Source organism: Desmodus rotundus, chromosome 7, assembly GCF_022682495.2.
Source record: "Desmodus rotundus isolate HL8 chromosome 7, HLdesRot8A.1, whole genome shotgun sequence".
Classification (NCBI taxonomy): domain Eukaryota; kingdom Metazoa; phylum Chordata; class Mammalia; order Chiroptera; family Phyllostomidae; genus Desmodus; species Desmodus rotundus.
This window is the reverse complement of record NC_071393.1, coordinates 78,579,796-78,595,864: the sequence shown is the minus strand read 5'-3', so window position 1 is coordinate 78,595,864 and position 16,069 is coordinate 78,579,796. Positions and strand designations below refer to the sequence as shown.

Sequence of the window (16,069 nt, the reverse complement as noted above, 5' to 3'; positions counted from 1 at the left end):
AAAAAGAGGCAAGTCAACTATCAGATACTGAGTTCAAAGCAATGGTCATCAGGAAGCTCACTGAGCTCTCTGAGCTCAAAGAGAACTACCAGAAACTACAAGGAAACTACAATGAACTCACTGCAAACTATATCAACATGAAAAAGGAAATAGAAAATATCAACAAGAGCCAAGAGGAAATGAAGAATACAATTTCTGAATTGAAGAACACAGTAGAAGGAATTAAAAGCAGACTTGATGAAGCAGAGGCTCGGATCAGCGAGCTGGAGGATAAAGTAGAAAAAAACACCCAGAAGGAGCAAGAAAAGGAAAAGAGGCTCAGAAAGAATGAAGAGGCAATAAGGGAAATGCAGGACAACATGAAACGTAACAATATCCGTATAATAGGAATACCAGAAGGAGAGGAAGAAGAGCAAGGGATAGAAAACCTGTTTGAAAAAGTAATGATGGAAAATTTCCCTAATCTGAGGAGAGAAAAAGTCACCCAAATCCAGGAATCACAGAGAGTCCCAAACAAGAGGAACCCAAAGAGACCCACTGCAAGACACATCATAATTAAAATGGCAAATTTCCAAGACAAAGAGAGGATCTTAAAGGCAGCAAGGGAGAAAAAGGAAGTAACATACAAGGGAGCCCCAATAAGGTTAGCAACTGACTTCTCAATGGAAACGCTCCAAGCCAGAAGAGAATGGCAAAAAATATTCCAAGTAATGAGAACCAGAGGCCTGCAACCAAGACTACTTTACCCAGCAAGGCTCTCAATCAAGATAGAAGACCAAATAAAGAGCTTCCCAGACAAAAGAAGTCTAAAAGAATACAGCTCCACCAAACCAGCTCTGCAAGAGATGCTAAAGGGACTGCTTTAAGGAAAGGAAGGAAAAGAGAAAGACAGAGGAACACAGGTAGGAAATAATGGCAATGAATAACTACCTATCGATAATAACCTTAAACGTAAATGGATTAAATGCTCCAATCAAAAGACATAGAACAGATGAATGGATAAGAAAACATGACCCACACATATGCTGCCTACAAGAAACCCATCTCAGGACAAAAGACTTACACAGACTGAAAGTGAAGGGCTGGAAACAAATTCTCCAAGCAAACGGACAGGAAAAAAAAGCAGGGGAAGCAATACTCATATCAGACAAAATAGACTTCCAAAGAAGGGCCATAAAGAGAGACCCAGAAGGTCACTTCATAATACTCAAAGGAAGAATCCACCAAGAAGACATAAACATTATAAATATATATGCTCCCAACATAGGAGCACCCAAATACATAAAGAAAATCTTGGAGGATTTCAAGAAAGATATTGACAGCAACACAATTATAGTAGGGGATTTTAACACCCCACTATCAAAAATGGACAGGTCTTCCAAACAAAAGATCAACAAAGATATTGTGTCACTTAACAATACCCTAGAGGAAATGGACTTAACTGATATATACAGAGCTTTTCATCCCAAAGAAGCAAAATACACATTCTTTTCAAGTGTCCATGGAACTTTTTCAAAGATAGACCACATGATAGGACACAAAGCAAGCCTCAACAAATTCAAGAAAATTGAAATCATATCAAGCATCTTCTCTGACCACAAGGGTCTGAAACTAGAAACCAACCCCAAGGGTAAAAACCCAAAACACTCAAAATCATGGAGACTGAATAGCATGCTATTAAACAATGAATGGGTCAAGAACGAGATTAGGGAAGAAATCAAAAACTTCCTGGAAACAAATGAAAACGATCTCACAACAACCCAAAACCTATGGGACACAGCAAAGGCAGTCCTGAGAGGGAAGTTCATAACAATACAGGCCTACCTTAAGAAGTTAGAAACAGTTCACACAAACAACCTAACCCTATGCCTACAAGAACTGGAGGAACAACAACAAAGACAGCCCAGAGCAAGCAGAAGGAAGGAAATAACCAAGATCAGAGCAGAACTAAATGACATAGAGACTAAAAGCACAATTGTAAGGATCAATGAATCCAGAAGCTGGTTCTTTGAAAAGATAAACAAAATCGACAAGCCTTTAAGTAGGCTTATCAAGAAGAAAAGAGAGAGGATCCAAATAAACAGAATTAGAAATGAAAGTGGAGAGATTACAACTGATACCACAGAAATACAAAGGATCGTAAGAAATTACTATGAAGACCTATATGCTAAGAAATTTGAAAACCTAGATGAAATGGACACATTTCTAGAAAAATATAATCTTCCAAAACTGACTGAAGAAGAAGCAGAAAACCTGAACAGACCAATATCAGCAAAGGAAATTGAAGCAGTCATCAAGAAACTCCCATCACACAAAAGCCCTGGACCAGATGGTTTCACAGGAGATTTCTACAAAGCATTTAAGGAAGAACTAACCCCTATCCTTCACAGACTATTCAAAAAAATCCAAACTGATGGAAGACTCCCAAACTCTTTTTATGAAGCCAACATCATCCTAATCCCAAAACCAGATAAAGACACAACAAAGAAAGAAAACTTCAGGCCAATATCGCTGATGAACATAGACGCTAAAATTCTCAACAAAATATTAGCAAACCGCATCCAGCAATATATTAAAAAGATCATCCACCATGACTAAGTGGGATTCATCCCAGGGATGCAAGGATGGTACAATATTCGCAAATCAATAAACATAATACATCACATCAACAACAGCAAAGACAAAAATCACATGATCATATCAATAGATGCGGAAAAAGCGTTCGATAAGATACAGCACCCATTTCTGATAAAAACACTCAGCAAAGTGGGAATAGAGGGAGCATTCCTCAACATAATAAAGGCCATATATGAGAGACCTGCAGCCAACATCACACTCAATGGACAAAAACTTAGAGCTTTCCCACTAAGATCAGGAACAAGACAAGGATGCCCTCTCTCACCACTCCTATTCAACATAGTATTGGAAGTCCTAGCCACAGCAATCAGACAAGAAAAAGCAATAAAAGGCATCCAAATTGGAAGGGAGGAAATGAAACTGTCACTGTTTGCAGACGACATGATAGTGTACATGGAAAACCCTATAGACTCCACTTAAAATCTACTCGACCTAATAAATGAATTTGGCAAAATAGCTGGATACAGAGTCAATACCCAGAAATCAAAGGCATTCCTGTACACCAACAACGAAACTGCAGAAACACAAATCAGGAAAAAAATCCCATTTGATATAGCAACAAGAAAAATAAAGTACCTAGGAATAAACCTAACCAAGGAGGTAAAAGACCTGTACTCAGAAAACTACACAACACTGAAGAAAGAAATTAAGGAAGATACAAACAAATGGAAGCATGTACCATGTTCATGGATTGGAAGAATTAACATCATCAAAATGGCCATACTACCCAAAGCAATTTATAGATTCAATGCAATCCCTATTAGAGTACCCATGACATATTTCACAGATATAGAACAAACATTGCAGAAATTCATATGGAACCATAAACGACCTCGAATAGCAGCAGCAATTTTGAGAAAGAAGAACAAAGCAGGAGGGATCACAATACCTGATATCAAACTGTATTACAAGGCCACTGTAATCAAAACAGCCTGGTACTGGCATAAAAACAGGCACATAGACCAATGGAACAGAATAGAGAGCCCAGAAATAAACTCAAATCTATACGATCAATTAATATTTGACAAAGGAGGCAGGAGCATAAAATGGAGCAAAAACAGTCTCTTCAACAGATGGTGTTGGGAGATCTGGACAGCTACGTGCAAAAAAATGAAACTCGATCACCAACTTACACCATACACAAAAATAAACTCAAGATGGATAAAAGACTTAAATATAAGCTGTAACACCATAAAAGTCCTTGAGGAAAACATTGGCAGGAAAATCTCAGACATTCCACGCAGCAACATCCTCACAGACACATCCCCTAAAGCAAGGGACATAAAGGAAAGAATAAACAAATGGGACCTCATCAAAATAAAAAGCTTCTGCATGGCTAAAGAAAACAGCACCAAATTACAAAGAGAACCAACAATATGGGAAAACATATTTGCCAATGATACCTCAGACAAGGGCCTGATCTCCAAAATATATAAAGAACTCACACAACTCCACTCCAGGAAGACAAACAACCCAATTAAAAAATGGGCAAAGGACTTGAACAGACACTTCTCCAAGGAAGACATACAGAAGGCCCAGAGACATATGAAAAGATGCTCAGCATCACTAGCCATCAGAGAGATGCAAATTAAAACCACAATGAGGTATCATCTCACACCAGTCAGAATGGCCAACATAAACAAATCCACAAACAAATGTTGGAGAGGATGTGGAGAAAAGGGAACCCTCGTGCACTGTTGGTGGGAATGCAGACTGGTGAGGCCACTGTGGAAAACAATATGGAATTTCCTCAGAAAACTAAAAATGGAACTGCCCTTTGACCCAGTAATTCTGCTGCTGGGATTATACCCTAAGAACACTGAAACACCAATCCAAAAGAATCTGTGCACCCCAATGTTCATAGCAGCACAATTTACAATAGCCAAGTACTGGAAGCAACCGAAGTGCCCATCAGCAAACGAGTGGATCCAAAAACTATGGTATATTTACACAATGGAATTCTACACAGCAGAGAGAAAGAAGGAGCTTATACCCTTTGCAACAGCATGGATGAAACTGGAGAGCATTATGCTAAGTGAAATAAGCCAGGAAAGTGAGGGACAAATACCATATGATCTCACCTTTAACTGGAACATAAGCAATAGAAGGAAAAAAAGCAAACAAAATATAACCAGAGACATTGAAGTTAAGAACAATCTAACAATAGCCAGGGTGGGGGTGGGGGGTGGGGGGGTGGGGGCGGGGACAGTGGGTAGAGTGGATTACAGGAACTACTATAAAGGACACATGGACAAATCCAAGGGGGAGGGTGGAGAGGGGGGAGGGAGGTGGGTTCACCTGGGGTGGGGTGGAGGGATGGGGAGAAAAGGCATACAACTATAATTGAATAACAATAAAAAATAAATAAATAAATAAATAAATAACTTTACACCAAAAAAAAAAAAAGGGAGTTACCTCAGAAAAAGAAGATCAAAAATATGAACAGTAAAAATGACAGCAAACTCACAGTTATTAACGACCACACCTAAAACAAAAACAAGAGCAAACTAGGCAAACAACTAGAACAGGAACAGAACCATAGAGATGGAAATCACATGGAGGGTTGTCAATAGGGGAGTGGGAGGGGGAGAGGGGGGTAAAGGTACAGAGAATAAGTAGCATAGATGATAGGTGGAAAATAGACAGGGGGAGGGTAAGAATAGTATAGGAAATGTAGAAGCCAAAGAACTTATAAATATGACCCATGGACATGAACTATAGTGGGGAATGTGGGAGGGAGGGGGTGGGCAGGATGGAGTGGAGTTGGGGGGGGAATGGGACAACTGTAATAGCATAATCAATAAATACATTAAAAAAAACTCAACTGAGAAAATTTTTTTAAAAATTAAAATTAAAATTAAAAAATTTAAAAAAGAATTTGTAATTAAATAGGTAAATATATACAAGCACAAGCATTTTGACAGAGGTTACCCTCTGTGGAGAAAGTCTAAAAGTAAAGAATGGAAAAGAACTTACTTGTCATTATTATACTATCTGAATTTTTATTATAAAATTACATTTAAAAAATAACTGGGTGTGCAGTATAATTATATAAAGCAATGAACTTATCTCTGTATTTTTTCTTCATACTTTTCTATATTTTCTAAATATTCTTCAAAAAACATGTATTACTTTTTACCAAGGGGAAATATACATATTTTTAAATATGGCACAAAAATCTATTAAAAACTCGTTTTGAGCCATGATCTGGTGGCTCAGTTGGTTGAAGTGTCGTCCCATACACCAAAACATTGTGGGTTTGATCTCTGGTCTGGGGACATACCTAGGTGGCAGGTTCAATTCCCAGTCAGAGTGTGTACAGGAGACAACAAAGATATTTCTCTCTCACGTCAATGTTTCTCCCTCTTTCTCCCTTCCTCTTTTTCTAAAAAATATATATTTTGGGTTAGCCAAAAGGTCCATTTGGTTTTTTTCTATAAGATAGCACTTAGTGTCTTTAACTTCATTTAAAACAATTTTGTTAGATTATATTGTCACAGCTGACATATCAGTGTGCATTTTAAAAAAGTAATCAAAATTGGTGAATATTTGTGTAGCCATTTTAATATTGAAGATGGAAGAAAATACACAACATTTTGACATATTATGCTTTATTATTTCAAGAAAAGTAAAAATGCAACTGAAACACAAAAAAAATTTTGGCCAGTGCATGGCGAAGGTGCTGTGACTGATTGAACATGTCAAAAGTGGTTTGCGAAGTTTCGTGCTAGAGATTTCTCACTGGACAACGCTCCACGGTCAGGTAGACCAGTTGAAGCTGACAGTGATCTAATCAACACATTAATAAAGAACAATAGACATTATACCACACAGGAGAGAGATAAAATACTCAAAATATCCAGATCAATAAAGTTATTGGTGAAAGTGAAAAATGTGTCTTATTTTACAGAAAAAAGCTAAATGGACTTTTTGGCCAACCCGATATCTATCTCCTCAGATGAGGATTTAAAAAGAAAAAAAAACACCTTACTTTGATAAAGTGAAAAGGCCTGGGTACAACCTGTGAGGTTTCCATTACTGTAGAACATGGGATGCTGGCTCTCCAGAATTTGAGAAGACAGAGTCTTCTGAGAGAATAGGCACAAACCATAAAGTTTACATATCAGGAAGAGGTTTAAATAACATTGTCACGCAATATGACTGAACGAAGGGTCTCTAGCATACTTAAACCCCAGTTTACATGGGAGTTACTCCTTCTTGTTACTGAATGTCCAGGAATTGCATAGCCAGGAAACGTGAAAAATATTCATTATGAAAAATTAGAAGATATGAGCTGGAGACTAAGGTAGGTTTACTTTTTTCCTTTAAAAGGAAAAAGGATAAAGACAAATACCAAAATATTAACAATAAAAGTTTTATATTACTGAAGTATCTATAAACTAATTTAAAAATTAGTTGATGACTAAATTGCATTGGATTGTCCAGATCTTCCTGTCCAGAGACAAGAAGATAACCCTCAACGGTGACACAGGAAGACATTCAGGAACGTCGTTACGAAGAGGAAACAAATTATACAGCCTGATGCATAGCACAATTCCCCTGAATGTGTGAGTCAGTGTGTGGATGAGTGGATGGAAGGATGGCTCGACAAACAGACAAATAGATAAAAGGAAAGAAAGGAGTGAGGGAGAGAGAGAATGAAGTCTGGAGGAAGAGAAGGGGGAAAAATTAATCATCAGTTTCTAAGATTGGTGTTTCTGAGTGGTAGAACTCTGTTTACCTTTTAGTACCTACCTTATTTCTGTTCCTTGACCTTTCCAATTTTTCTAGAATAAATATGATGACTTTTTTAGTGTTTAAGTTAAACTGATGCTGGTGAAGGAATAGGCCCTGAGAACTGAATGTACTTTCCTTTAACTTGTCCACTCTTCTAAAGCAAGTCTTAATAAAAAGAGAAATTTAGTCTCCAGTCAGGCTTACCAGAGTCCAACCAGCCTAGCTATGGTAGAACTTGAACTTCAACCCAGGTTTGTGAATATTAAAAGAGATTTGTTCTGAAGTCTTGGCCAAGGGGTTTCAAGCATTTCCATTTTAGCAAGACAAGAAGGCATCCTATGTCCAAAGGAATTGTCACAGATTATTTCTCCGAACTAATGGCCTCCATAAGTCAATAATAAATTTATACACTAGGTACAAAGATCCATTTGTGTGCTCTGTAAAGAAAGGATGTTGGGTCTGTTTTTGGCTCATTGCTTCTTTTTAAGCCTTCTGAAGAACTAGGTTGAAAAATTCCTCCCCAGGAACTGGGAGTTGGGAGGAGGGGGCCCTTGTTTAAAACACTGCTGTGGAGGAAATGAAATCAGGGGTGTTACTGACTGCCCTTAACTTACATTTTTGCAAAATAAATGTATGTTCTATTTCCACAGAGCCTAGCTCACTGGCTGGCAGAACAATCTGGTACTTTCATCAGGAAGAGTGATTACTACACGGGTAGTTGCTGGAAACAATATCTATTGTCCTGATTACTCACTGTCAAGAATTCCTTGTAATCAGATCAGTGAAACATTGTTATCGAAGAGCAGTCCTCACAGAGTCCCTCACACTGATATCTGTGCACTTGTGCAGAGGAGGGTTTAGCGTGCACTGTTTGAAGACAGGAATGCAAGTTTCCCAAACTGCTTCAGCGATTTCTACTGAAAATGCCATCCTCACACCCACTTCTTGCCACCATCGAACCCAACAATCCAACTGAACGACACTGAAGTGCGATCTCCTGCGCCAGCAGTCAGGCTCATACATGCATGTTTGATTAGTTGAGCAAGTGATATGTCCAGGAAACAAAAAAGTATCTTTGATGCCAAAAAACAATAGTGACCAAGAGGATGGTTAGAGAAGAAAATAAAGTTACTAGAAGTTTTGCTCAGAAAGGCTCTGTTTCCTGAGTGGCCGAAGATTCTTCATGCGAATCTCAATTTAGCAAGACAAGAAGGATTTCAGAACTTGGAACTTGAGTGAAAATCCTTCCAAGCCTTCCAGGGGAGCCTGATAAGGACAAAGGCCGAGGATAGGCTAGGTCTGGCATTCAAATTAAGATTCATACCCCAAATTCTACATTCGGATTCTGTACCCACTTGATCCATATTTGTCTCAGGCTCAGCTTATCCACTCACCATGATGAATGTGCACCTGTTCCATTCATTGTGTCTCAGGGCCACGGTTTAACAGGCCTTGTGCTCTAGAAGCTTCACTTGAGACTTTATTGTTGCTTTTGTTAAGACTTGCTTTGGACAGTGGACAAATGAAAAGGAAGTTCATGCCATTCCCAGGCAGAGGTCACTGAGAAAAGCTTCTCAGAAGAGCCTCCCCCAGTGAATTATCATGGCCTGAGGAATCTGGGGCCAGTGAACCAATGATCCCCTGGAGGCGGGTAGTTCCAGACGGTTCCACTCACTGTGTCACTTACTTGCTCCAGAGAAAGGTTTGCAGATTCTTTGTTACGTAGTAGGGCATTCCCTGCCAAAAATAGTATTGACTTGACCTAGTGATCCCAATTTCCAGACTGCAGTAGCTCCAAGTTTGTCCATCAGGTGTGTAACAGGTGGACTCCAACTAGCTTAGATCCCCACAAAATACCAATAATGATATTAGTAGTAATAATTATAGTAGTAAATATTTGACACCAGGTGCCAGATACCTCCCTGAGCATTACCACACACTACCCTCGCCAAGCCTCAGTAATCCTTCATGCAAAATGGGACTGGTAATAGTACCTGCACCCTTGAGGGGCTACGAAGATTAAATGAAATAAGTCATGAAATGTGCCCAATGTCACAAGGCCAGTATGTAATGGGGAGCCAAGATTCACACTCAGGCAGCTTGACTGTAACTCTGTGCTTTTAGTCATTTGTATTAACCATGTTTCTAGCTTCTGTACACTTGATGCTTTAATAGCTGCCCTATGTGCACATGTAAGACACGCCTTGCTCCATATAACACGACAATGTGTTTGAGTCACCAGGCCTTGGCTTCCTGCCCCCCTTGTCACCTGAGACCACCTTCCTAGGGGAAGTCCAAACACAAACCAACCAATCCAGAGTGTACACCCCCACCCATCTCCTCTCTCAGACTCTCACTCTGAGCCACTATCCACCTGCCCCAATTACCCTACAGCCAGACACCACACAACTGCAGACCGCACCTACACCCCAAAGCCACTGAAATTATTCAAACTAGATGATGCTAAGCCTGCTTCACCTGCCCCTTCTGAGGAAACTACAGTAAAAGCTCTTGCCCTCAGTTTCCACCTCTTCTTCTGCCTCCTGACTAGCCCCTGTGCCTCCCTATGTGGCCCTCTATGTTATAGAATGCCCCTCCTTTGGGAACTACGAGTATTAATTCATCTCCTGATCTGCTGGCCTTATACCTCAAATTTTCTATTAATATACCTATTCTAAAACACACTATGCTATACCCAGCCAACAAGTCCCTGTGAATCAGACCAAGACTGCCTGAGGTATACTCAGCTCAGTGCATCTCTGAAATCCTTCTTGCCTCCTATCATTACAGGGTGGATTTTTAGAGAATTAACCTGTATACAAGGAGAGTCTTTGTACACTTTCCTAAATGGGGTTCCTGATCCTTGGCCCTATCTTGAAATGATGTCTCCTTCTCACAGAAGCAGGTTGGACCCTAGTCCCTTGGCACTGCCAAGGTTGCTATACATCTTCAAAATCTATAGAGATATAAAATATGTAACAATATATATGATACATATCTGCTCCAAGAAAAGAAAATATTAAAACCTGCAAAGTATTGGGGCTTGAAATTCTGCTCATTTGATATTTACATAGATGAGCAGAAATATCTAAAAATATGGATGGAAAACTTATTTCTATAGAAGGCAAAGGAAAGTAATGATTGGGTATATGTCAGACCTAAGGAAGGTGAACAGGGTCCGAATGTTCCTCCATCTTTGCTGGGGTAGCTGTCTTGTTGTCCCTACAAAGGCTTAAGTCCCCAAAATAAGCTGCAGACAAAACCCCAGTGTGAACACCAATACACAAGCCAGCTCAAACCCAGAAGTACTTACACAATGTTCTGAGTTCAGAGGAAGTAGTTGGACAAGGCATTATCCCACAGAGCAGATAATATCCAAAGATAACGTGACAGGTTATTTGATAGGAAACAAAAGGTGAGTGAAACCCTTTGGCTATTTCCTGACTCTGGTTGTCCCAAAATATCCTTCTCTTGTAATCAGAAGAATCAGCACAGTCAAGCGCAAAGAAGGAAAGTCATCCATGTGACAGTCACTGAGACAGCCCACCTGTGGAAACGTGGTACAGAATGAGACAAAAGAACATTTTAAAATCACAGCATCACTTCCAGGCAGTTTGCTAAAATGAAACATGGAGACCCCACCATATTGAACTTGCTTCCTCCTTAAAGTAAATTAGCATTTGTGAGAGAATGCAGCATATGCATTCATGGCATATGCATCAGATGCCAGGTTTATCTCAATTCAAACATGCATTTTAAAGTTGTAAACACATGGCTACAATTTCTATGGAGCTGTTTAGGAAACTTTTATAGATCAAATCCTTGGCCCTGACATCCCAGCCAGGTTCAGAGATTTCTAAAACTGCTACAAAGCTCTTACTTCTGAAAGGCTCATTTATAACAGGAATTGGTTTGGGAAGCATTTATATGCTCTTTGGAGTTGTCTATAATTACTTTCTCAGCTGAAGTGGTGGGAAAGAGGGAGATCTCGACCACGAAGGGAGATGAGAAAATCCTGAATAAATAAATAAAAATGTTTTATGGGAAATCTGTTTCATCTCTCTGGTCTTGTAATTTTCTTCTTTTCCCCCAACTATAATTGAAAAACTGCCCAAGTCCTACCACGGATATTAAAAGAAACATCACTGGTTTTTGCATGTGGGTCTCATAGGCTTGAAGCTCAAACAGCCACTGTAAAAGGCAGTGTCCAGTGAGGACATCGGGAACAGTGATAACTCAGTTTGTCTCCGTGGTTATCTAGACACGCTTGAGAAAACCATTTCATTTTACCTGGAGAATATGAAAAACAGCAGCCCTCCATCATGTGTACGAACAAATACAAGGAATGGTACTTTAAAGTAAAATTGTTATTGTGAGGGTTACCAAGCTAATATACAAAACTTGCATTCTATGATGTGCAATGAGCTTCTTGATGGTGAAGAGTTTTGTGTAATCCAAAGACTCTCTGGGCTGTGCAGAGTCTGGGTCTGGGAGAGACCTAAAGTGAGATTTGGGTAAAATTCCCCCAAACTTGATATCAGTAAAGGGTACTGGGACGGTGGTATCTCTCCCTTCTTCCTCATGTTTCCTTTCTCTGATGGCTGTACTCTACTGCACAGAGTGTATCTCATTTCTGTCACTACATCGGCCTTCCCACCAGACTGCGTCTACCTGAAATGAGCAGAAATCCAGTGAGGACCCCAGAACAGCAAGTGAGCCAGCCAGGATCACTTGGCAGAAATCTCTAGTAAGATACTGCACCGAAATGTGGCCATGGCTTATGACATAACACTTCTCATTCATTCAGCTATGATGCTTATAAAGGCATGATTAATGTTTAAAAATGAGGCAGATTTATATACATACATGTATATTAATAGGGAACATTTTAGGTATGTTTTTACACTAAAAAGCAGAGTTTTGAACTGTGAGCATAATACTTTAATTTTTTTAAAAAACAAGAGGTTACTTGCACGCATGTGCTTCTCTCTGCATAGACCATTTCTGGAAGTGTAAAGATAACTGATGATGACGTTACACCAGGGACAGAGAACCGGGGAACTCATGGTCAGAGATGGGAGGGGGGAGGCCTGCTTTTCATTTTTTTCTACAGAAAGTTTTACCAGGTACACATAATTAACCAGAAACTAATAAAATGTAAACAAAACAATGTTTTACATGGTCTAGAGCTCAGAACAGTAACATCTCCAAGGAAATCAATCTGCAGACAAAAAAGTAACTTCAGAAAAATTCAAGTTTTTTGGCATTTCTTAAATGCCACAAAGGAGGCTAGTTTCTCTGTGGCACTTCCCTTCACATCACAATTACTCCAGAACTTTTGTCCCCTTTCCTCCCCAAACTCCTTACAAAACCCCACCCCAGGCCTTAACTCCTGCCCATTCTATCCTTTCCCCTTTCTCTTTTCTTCAGTTTTGGCAGTAAAATTCCCCAATAGCTTGAATGTCTATGCAGATCCCCATGGAGGGAGGGAACAAACCGATTGGACCAACCCATAATCTTCTCTAGTGGGGCAGGGAAGGGGAAGGTTGAAAGGCAAGTGAGTTCATTTTTCATCCTATTTCATAGTTTCTATTGACTTATCAATAAATTTGAGGACTGGAGCCCTGGAAAGCTAAGATCAGGATGCCCAGGTAGTGCGTGCTTCATGAGGATTGGCCTGGCAGGTCGCGACTGCATCTAAGCCAAGGAGCAGGAGAGCCTTGTGTTTACAACACAGTCCTTAAATTTGAAAGTGATATATTGAAAATGGTGACACAAGAGAGTGTGTACGTGTGTATCCCCTCCCACTGGGGTCTCTAAGGTCCCGGAGAGTTGGGTTGAAGCAGAGTGTGCTCTGGTCGCGTGGGGCCTCTCCCTTTAGCTAAGTTCTGTATCCTTTATTAACTCCCCTGAGACCCGATTCTTACTTTAGAATGTGTGGAGATGTGTACATGTGCCAATGTGAAGCCCACCTGAAACACCAGACATAATTAAAGAACTAAGGTGACCATGATTCTAAAAAAGTTGAGGCAAATTTGGTAATTCCCAGTCTATCTCGGTCAGCATGGGAGGACTCGACTTATCTGGCCCCGGGGGCAAGTCTCTCTCTGCTGTAGCCCAGGCTGCCTCATGCAATTAAAACCTGCTGAAGTAGAACATTAAGATCTTATAATTAACACTCCTAGTTCTGATCTCCTGTTCACAAAATACTGTTTATAATTGGCTTCCCTTACAATAAGCTACAAAGATGAAATACGTTAGCCCGAGGACATGTGTCTAGTTTTCTCTACAGTTTTCTTATTGCAACTTAATTCATTGGCATTCTGGTTGCAGATGTCAGTCTCCGTAAGCTTAGTTAATGTGAGTCTGCCCTAAGAAATTTTTTTGCATTTAGTGAGCTGGAAAAAAAATGGATTTCTCAATCTGAAAGGCTGGACCCTGGAGTGTGGCAAATTCGCACTGTGAGAGGCCTCGTACAACACAGCCTGTGAGTCATCTTCACACTGACCATTTGCAAGCAGCGTGCTTTTATATCCGTAAGTAATGAGCTTGTTTTAGAAAGTTTAGAAGACACAGAAAAGTTTTAAAAAGATAAAAAACCATTCATTCTATCAACTATAGACAACCATTGTTAAATATTAGAAATATTTCCTCCTAGCTTTAATTCTGTGTATGTACCTATAAATATATGCAAAAGTTAAATACTTGAAGTAACTTTGTAACCTGTTAATTTTACTAAACAGAGCATTCTGAGCATATCTCATGTCATTAAATATGTTTTGAAGATAACTTTAATCAATCCCCTTTTCGATATTTAAGTTAATTCTCATATTTTATTAAAATTTGTTCTGAACATTAAATCTTCATATATAAATCTTTACTCACTTTTCTGAATAGTTACTGAGGGTAAATTCCTGGGTGGTAACTACTGACTCAAAAAGTATGAACACTTTGGTGCGCTTTGATCTATATTGCCAGATTACGGTGAACTGATTTTCACTAACATCAGTAACTTTCCTCTTGGTGCCAGAATGATAATTTTGTTAATTTTTCACCAACATTAGATCAAAATTTATCATTTCTAATTCTTGACTAATTTGGAAGGCAAAACCTTGTATTTGCTTTGTAATAATTGGCATTTGTTTTATACTTTGTGTGATATTTTTTCAAATATTTGTTGCCACTGTAGTTCTTGTTTTGTGACTTGTTTCTGCCCTTTGTACATTATCATCTTCATGCTGTGATTTTAAAAATCACTCTTAATAATAATCCCATGCTTCATATTGAATTTTCTATCCAGTTTACCTCATGCAGATTAGTTATGCTTATGGGATTATTTTTTGATAGAATTGTTTTAATTTCTATTTAGTCTAGAGATCTCATTCAGCACCACCCATGCACACTGCCTTTGGAATGAGTCACCAGTCCATTGCTCCCACTGCCAAGCACCGCATTACACCAAGTGACGTCGTCCTTCCTGGTCACGACTGGTGCATGAGGAGTTTGCATCCAACCCAAGAACAGTTTCTCTACCAGGTGATCTGCAGCCTAAGCCTGTCATGGAGCCTGGTATAATGGCAGAGATGTGGTTATCGTGGGCAGCTAAATTCCTCTCTCTTATAGACAGCAGCAGGGCAGGATCTGAGAGGAATCAATTCCATAGAAAGAGCTGGCAAGCTCAAGGAATATGCAAGCAGAAGGGAGACAGAATCAGAAAGGAAATAAAAAGAAGAAGCCAGTGAGTAGAGAGAAGACAAAGGACAGTTGGGTGTGAGAACTGAGGCAGTACTTCCCTGAAAGAAACCCCACAAACCCTACCCCAGAAATAGAGACTGGAGACAGTTCCTTTATCTGCTTTGATCCCTTGAAATTTTATATTTCCAACACAAGGCTTCATGTAGGCATAAATAAGCCCCTTTGACTTGATTTTAAGAGGGCCCTAGTACCCCCTGCATCCAAAACAATCATTCTCGAACAGCGGTTCCCAACCAGTGGTGATTTTTCCCTCTGAGGAACGTTTGGCAACAGCTGGCAACATCTGTTCCATTTCACTGGTTGTCATGATGGGAGGGGTACCACTAGCATCTCATGAGTGGAGGCCAGGGATGCTGCTAAACATCCTACAATGCTCAGCCTCCCGGCTAAGAATTATCTAGCCCAAAATGTGAACAATGCTGAAGTTAAGAAACTCTATTCTAAAATAAGTTAGATTTTTTATGGCTTTCTCCTTTGCCATAACGTTTGTGCTTAGAAACACCCTCCCTATTCTGTGATAAGATAAATATTTCCCTAGAGTTTATTCTATTTCTTTTTTTTTTTTTTAGATTTTACTTATGTATTTTTTTAGAGGGAGGGGAAGGGAAGGAGAAGAGGGGGAGTGAAACATCAATGAGCCGTAGCCTCTAGCACACCCCCTACTGAGGACATGGCCTACAACCCAGGCATGTACCCTGACTGGGAATTGAACTGGCGATGCTTTGGTTCACAGGCCTGCACTCAATCCACTGAGCCACACCAGCCAGGGCCTGTGATTTTATTTTCATAGTTTCTTTTCCTTAGAAATTTCTAGTAACAAACAAACCCATGTTAATGATGAGATCAGGAAACAGACTAAACTTATACAACAGGTCACAGTGTCTTCATGCCTGTGATTAGTATATGTCACTAAAAGAGAATGTGGCAAAGATTCTCACAA

The 16,069-nt window shown here is 39.6% G+C and overlaps 1 long non-coding RNA gene across 1 annotated transcript in view; it reads right to left on the bottom strand.

Annotated features, from left to right (window-relative positions):
- Positions 1-16,069, bottom strand: part of LOC123480540 (uncharacterized) — a 164,460-nt gene that overhangs the window by 39,862 nt on the left and 108,529 nt on the right. The gene's annotated exons all lie outside the window — the stretch shown is intronic.